Here is a 7,124-nt window from a genome sequence, read left to right as displayed (position 1 = left end):
CCGCTAATTGACCCTCGGATCCACTTTGGATCCACCTGAATCTGTGCCTGATCTGCCGCAAATCCCTTTCCAGAACCATGGATCAGAAATCCAGAACCATGGATTGGGCCCATGCGGTTTTGTATTTCGAGGAATCATCCCATTGCGATGGAACCATGAATCCACGGTTCCACTAGGGGATTTCCCAAGTATCCGTATGGGACATAGTTCCAGCCTTAGATCCTTGGGAAGGAGGGGGAAGGATCATGCAACACTATGTGGAGTACTAACCACCTTTTTGTTAGGATATTCCGACACATAGGAAATAGTTAAGTATAACTTGGTCTAGTGTAGAGTTATGTAAAGTGTTTCTTTACTATGTACTTTTGTGACTTACAATCTGACGGTCACGATATGTTCTAAACATGAAGTGATTTGACGGTTCATTCTCTCTTTGGTATTACCGACACTTGATCCATAGCTTAACACCCGATTGGTCCATGATCTCTATTTAAAGAGCATGGAGGGTCATTTGTAAGGTGACCATTCATGAGAGAAGCTTATGTAAATTTTCTTTCTTTTATTAATAAATTTCCTAAAGTGGTCGCATTGGCTCAGACCGTGGAATATTTCCCTCTTTGAGGGTTTTAACCACGTCAAGAATACTGGTGTACTGATCTGTGATCTATTTGTGAGCAGTGTTCTTTGGTGTTCTATCTTAGGAACTTACCCTGTAAATTCCTACATCATATCAGAGATATTTCAAGGCCGCATCAATTGGTGATCCAAATCCAAAGCGGTACAATTGCATCCGACTTTCGTTTCCCATATCTATTGTTTCCGACTGCTTTTGGGTCAAGAGGATTGCTCTATTGTGTTAGGAGCATCTGTTCCAATGATGAACCACTTTAGTTTCACACGAAAAGGTTTCTGGTAGGCCAAACTACGTCATTTTAAAGATTTGGAGGTATACAAATTTTATTTGCAGTTTTAGTTATTTATCTCTCTGTTTATTTCGGTTTATTTTGGTTTATTTATCTCTTTGTTTTTTATTACCAGATATATACCTTTCATTTCTGCGTATGCTCTTTGCATGCGACTTTGTGCGTTTTGGGAAAATTAGAAACAGAAAGGAAGGATTATTCTCATGCGTATGCTCTTTTCCGTCGTGCTTTAGTGTGATCTCGAAAAATTAGAAACATTGAGGAAAATATTTAGTTTCTGACGAAAGCTAACTTCAAGCCATAAGGTTTGGTTTTTTTTGCATGTTCGTGTTGGGTTGTGTGTTTTTTTATTTTGTAGGAAAAAATGGTTTTTTCAAGTAAGCACGCACCCCAAAGCTTCAGTAACTAAAAAAAAAAAACCTTCCTCTTTTCCAAAAATGACTAACCTTTTAAACTAGCTCACTTGGTCCAAAGTTACTTTATGAGAATAAAGATCTTGGGTTCAAGTCTTTCGTTTTGTTGAGTTACTTTTTCAAAAAGCACATGTAACTTACGTTTTAAAGTTACTTTATGTAAAAGTGTTCTCATCCATTATAAAAAGTGAGTCAATTATAATTTTAAAGTCTCTTTATCTTTTATTTAAGTTACAATTTAGTGGGTAACTCATAAAATACCATTGTAAATGTGACTTTCACTTATTTATAAAAGTGAGTCACATAAAATCTTTTTTTTTAAGTGAGTTAATTAGATTAAGCTTGGAATGGGGTGGGCGGGGATTTTTTTTAAATATATCATTATCATTCACTTCTGCACATTCACGCACTTCGTCGGCATCTTCAACAACTTTTGTTCAAAAAGCCATAACTTCTTCATCCGGAAGCTGTTTTTTTTAATCGACCTAATTTTTCGAAATATTTCCATTGGAACACTTATTTTAAACATCTATAGCTTAAGTTTCTATTAAAATGGAAATTCCATGCCAAGTTATTCTTGACAGCACCAACTACTTTCAATGGGTGTCCTACATGGAGGATTTACTTCGAAGTAAAGGTCTTTATGGAATAGCCTCAGGCCAAGAGTCTAAACCTAAAGATGAAGATAAGCAAACCAAATGGGAAAATTGAAAGATCAAGCATGTGGGTTGATAGGGATGTCTATTTCTTCAGACCTTAGATTCCATATCACAAAACTTGATACCCCTCATGAAGCAATGAAACAACTCAATAAAGTTTTTGGAATTAAAAATGAAATTAGAGCCCATCAACTCAAAAATGTGTTGTTTACGTTGGACCCCAATAATTTTTATTCCATTGAAGATTTTTTGTCCAATTTCAAAACCCTTAGCCTTGTCTTGGAAGGTGTTAAGGTTAAGAAAGAATATGGAAGCCTTATTTATTCCATTCTTACTAAGTTGGGACCAGCCTACTCTGTGTTTGTTTCCACCTTCCATTCTGCTAGAGAAGCCTTTATTTCTCAAGGACAAGACTACAAGTCCCCCTCTTTTGATGCCTTTTGTGATTCTTTAATAATAGAACAAGAAAAAATCTTACATCTTGGTCTTCTTAAGCTTAGAAACTCTTCTAAGAAATCCTTAGCCGCCCAGCAGCAACCAAGTTCAAAGAATCCTAAGAAGTAGCATCCTAAAAATAATGGTCCTAAACCAACCAAGGGACCTAAGCACTTTCAGTCTCAAAATGAAAAATCAATTCAACAAAATGATAAGGCAAATAAAAACAAATGGAAGAAGACTGATAGACATTGCAACTTTTATAATCGAGATGGCCACTTAGAATCCAAATGCTTTAAGAAGATGGAAGCCTTGGAAGCAGCAATGAAGAAGCATAACATCCATTTGGAGCACTCTTCAACTTCAACTTCATCTTCAGCAATAGCACTTTCTGCATGTGGTTGTTAAGCATCTCTGTCTAGTTATGCACTAAATGTATCTTCTTCTTCCCATTCTCATGAGTGGCACATTGATTTTGGAGCTTCTTATCACATGGCCAAAAAGAAAGTCGTAATTTTCTTCTTTAAATGATTGTAACACCAAAAATATATATGTTGGTGATGATAGATCTCTTAGTGTTGTAGGGACTGGAACTATTCATCTAGACAGTGATCAATTTAATGATGTATTATGTGTTCCAACCTTATCCTGCAACCTTTTATCTATATATCAGATAACTCATTCGGGTGAAGGTAAAATCGTTGAATTTTCACTTCATGATGTTGTAATTAAGGACCTAAGAGATCCTAGAAATATTTTAGCTACTGGCATTGCTGATGATTCTACAAGGTTGTATAATTTTAACAACTTTGGGTCATCAACTCTTCCCTCGATATTTTTTGCTCATAATGATGAAGTGAGCAAACTTTGGCATGAGAGATTTGTCACTTAAGCTATCGCTCCCTTAAAAATCTATGTAAAGAAAATATGGTGACAGGTCTTCCTACGGTATCTTGCAGAGATGGTGTTTGTTCCGAATGTGTACTCAGAAAACATCATCGGGATAGTTTTGAAAAACGTGCCTCTTGGCACGCCTCAGACCCTTTACAGCTTGTGCATAGTGATTTATGTGGTCCACTTCCAGTGGTTTCATTCTTTGGCTACAATTATTTCTTAACTTTCATTTATGATTTCTCCAAACGCACTGGGTATACTTCTTAAAACTCAAGAGTGAAGTCTTTAACATGTTCTTGGCCTTTAAGGCCTTTGTTGAGAAACAATCTGGACATCAAATTCTTAAGCTAAGATCTGATAATGGCAGAGAATATGTTAACAACAAATTCATCAACTTTTGCACTGAACATGGAATTCAAATGAAACATATTGTTCCATATACTCCACAACAAAATGGTGTAGTTGAAAGGAAGAATTGCACCTTAAAAGAAATGGCTAATTCTATGCTTCAATATAAAGGACTTGGTCTTAATTATTGGGCAGAAACAATTAAATGTGCAAATTACATAGTAAATCACACTCCTACTAAGGTTTTAAAGAATATTACTCCAGAAGAAGATATTACTCTAGAAGAAGCATGGAGCTCAATTAAACCAGATGTAAGTCACTTTCGTATTTTTGGAAGTTGTTAGAGTCGGTCTTGTCAGTCCTCCGTCAGAGATCAAAACTCTTTCTGCATTTCATTTTTAAGAGTCTCGCTCCATTCACTCAACTGCATTCCGCTAGGGGCATGCCATAATCTGACAGAAAAGGTCTTGTTAGTCAGTTCCCCTCATGTCTGGCACCTGCTGGCTCAAGTCTTTTGTCAAGGTTCACTAAAGTCCATGACAGTCAATGTTCGATCTTTTAATGGACGAGAGTCATTTTCAGTCATTAGGTCTAGGGATCAAATAAATTGGTCTTCAAACATGTCCAATAAAGCCATGCAAGCCAGAGGGAGGCCCTTACAAAGTTATGATTCAGAGATTTTCATCATCATGTTGACAGATTACCACTGTTCTTCAAAACTTTGTTTTGAAGAAAAGTCAAATAGTGTGTCATTTGTGATAATTTTCAAAAAATTCTCCAGTTGGTTTCTTCAAGTGCAGTCATGGTTTCCTTGGCCAAATTCCATGTCGTGCGACCCCTGCAAAAGTGCCAAAAAATTTCATCATTTTAGCTAAAAATTCAAAGGGAAAAGTGAAATTCAGTGTTGCATTAAATCATTGAAAATTGTCAAAGTGAAACATTATTAAAGTGGGTTTTGAAGAAGCAAAAATTAAACCCATGACTCCAAGGTATTTATATACAAGTTTCCACAATCAACCAAATCATTATGCACACCAAGGTCATAGAGAAACATAGCAAAGTGATTGAGAGTGCAAAGCACGCGTTTGAGTGAGTTTGGAGTCGGTTTCAGGAGCGCGGCGCACACACAGAGGGGCACGGCGCATATAGGGAGTGCGGCACACAGAGTGCGACCCCGCAGTGTAAAACTAAAATGGGCGCGACGCATATACTGAGCGCGGTGCATTGGGTTTGTTCCGCGACGCACACCCACAGAGGCCCGAAATTGTTCCCAATTGCATCAAATCTTTTGGAATTCCTTCCAATTGCCAGGTAGGGTCTATCTCTTGGCTTGCTCATCAAATTTTGTGAACATATGGTGGTTCATGGCTATGTATAATTGCAATAAAAAACGCCTAAACCCTACCACTTGAAATCACCAAAGCTATTGCTAGGGTTGCAAAATTGTGGTATTGTTGCCAAGGCTCCTCTTTCACCTCTCACTTTTTCACTCCTTTCCATTGTTCCCTTCCCCCCTATCCCATTTTTCCCTATTTTCCCTACCCTAAAACATTACTAAACCCATATTCCCTATCCCTCCACTCATTGGTCAATGTAAACCCCAAAACCCTACCCTATAAAATCCCCAAACCCTCCTACCTATCCCTAAACAAAATTTCCCCCCATAACCCCTATTCCCATCATATTATTCCCCTTCCTAACACTCCCTTTTTGCATTGTTCCCCTTGGTGGCAGATCTCACAACAACACCTAGTTTCCTACCATCATCAAGGGGCAGTCCAAGCACAGTACACATACAGTAGTCGTGGCATCTGAGCATTCATCGGAGTATGAGATGGAAACACAAAGTGATTCATCCTCAGAAGAACAGGCTCCCCGGAGACATCACAAAAGTGGAAAACATGTTAGGGATGAGCCAACCACCCTCACAGAATTGCAGGCATGCCCTCTTGCTATGTCATGTTTCCAGCATCTATCATGTTTTGAGTTTTGTCAAAGAGTGGCTAATGTTCGAGTTCATCATGAGTTGGCCCGTCTTTTTGTGCTTCACCTACATGGAGATCACTCTATCTTGGTCGGGGTCACCTTCACACTGACACTTGAAACTGTCTCATTAGCAACCGGTATACCGAATGTTGGAGAACCATGGCACAAGAAACAGAAAGTTGATCGACAGCATTATGAGCCTTACATTAAGGCCAGTTGCTTGAGGCAGCTCACAAGAGTCTTTCCATTCAAATATTTGAAAGATGAATATGCTCCACTCATGAAGTTGATCATGAAGTACTTTAGCTGTGAGGGGAGGTTCTCTCGTCTATATGCCTATCACATCAGGTTGCTCATGCACTTTACCAGGGTACAGATGATGAACATCCCATTTTTCATTTGCAGGAACATAGAGAGGATGAACACCTTCATGCAGCACAAGACCCCTCGGTAGCAACTTAACAATGTTTATCACTTTGCTCTTATTAAGATTTTGGTGGTTCATCAGCTGGGATTGCAAGGCATTACTTGGGATGATTTCATCTCTCGTGACTTCTTCAGCACTTCACAGGTATTATCAGAGGTTAAGCAAGAGGGTGAACCTTCTCGTCGGTATGAGCGCCATGAGACTGCTAGTGTGCCGGTTTTCATCACATATCAGAAAGGCACCAGATGTTTGTTTGCAGCGGTAAAGCGAGTGTTATCTCCACCCGGGGTGGAAGGGGCCTCGCTTCCACCATTAGCATCATAGGAACAGGACAAAGGTAAGGAGCCAATGCAGGATGAGGGGCCTTCAGGTGAGCCATCAAGTGAATGAGAGACCGAATTCGTTCTCCTTCATGATGATGAGACAGATACAGAACCGACAAGTGCACAGCTCAAAGATATCATCCAGGAGCAAAAAGCAGAGATTCAAGCCTTGTCCCTTGATTTGGAAAGATCCAAATGGAACATGAAATATCTGGAGCAGAGGAACAAACAGCTGGAGGATCAGCAAGCGATCATGGAGCTACAAAACATTCGTGAGCATCGCCAAGCTGCACAAAGGAGAAGAGTTGAGCTCACGTCATTGGAGCAAGAGATTAATGATGATCGGGAGGCCAACCTCGAGAGAGTTAACATGCACTTGGAGAGGCTGCTGGACAAGGCCGACAAGGACCATGCATTGCTGAGACACATGGCTTTCCACTACATGGCGCGAAACAAAGTGTGCAAGGCCTGAATCAGGAATTTGAAGGCGAAATTGAGGAAGGAAATCAAGAAGCAAAAGAGGAAAATGGAGCTCGATCGACTTCAGATATTGGCCGAAGCCTCTTTGGCCCAGAATAACACTTGATAAGGAAGCTCCAGCCCAAATTTCAAGAAATTTGGGGCAATTTTGGTCACATGGCAAATTTTTTGTCACAACACAGGTTTTTTCTCCCCGCGACGCTTAGGATTGGGAGCTCCAAATCACAAATGGCTTG

Source organism: Pinus tabuliformis, chromosome 5_2 (assembly GCF_031772625.1).
Source record: "Pinus tabuliformis cultivar Carrire ecotype Pingquan chromosome 5_2, CPIR1, whole genome shotgun sequence".
Classification (NCBI taxonomy): Eukaryota; Viridiplantae; Streptophyta; class Pinopsida; order Pinales; family Pinaceae; genus Pinus; species Pinus tabuliformis.
The sequence above is the reverse complement of the archived record's forward strand: the minus strand, read 5'-3'. Positions refer to the sequence as shown.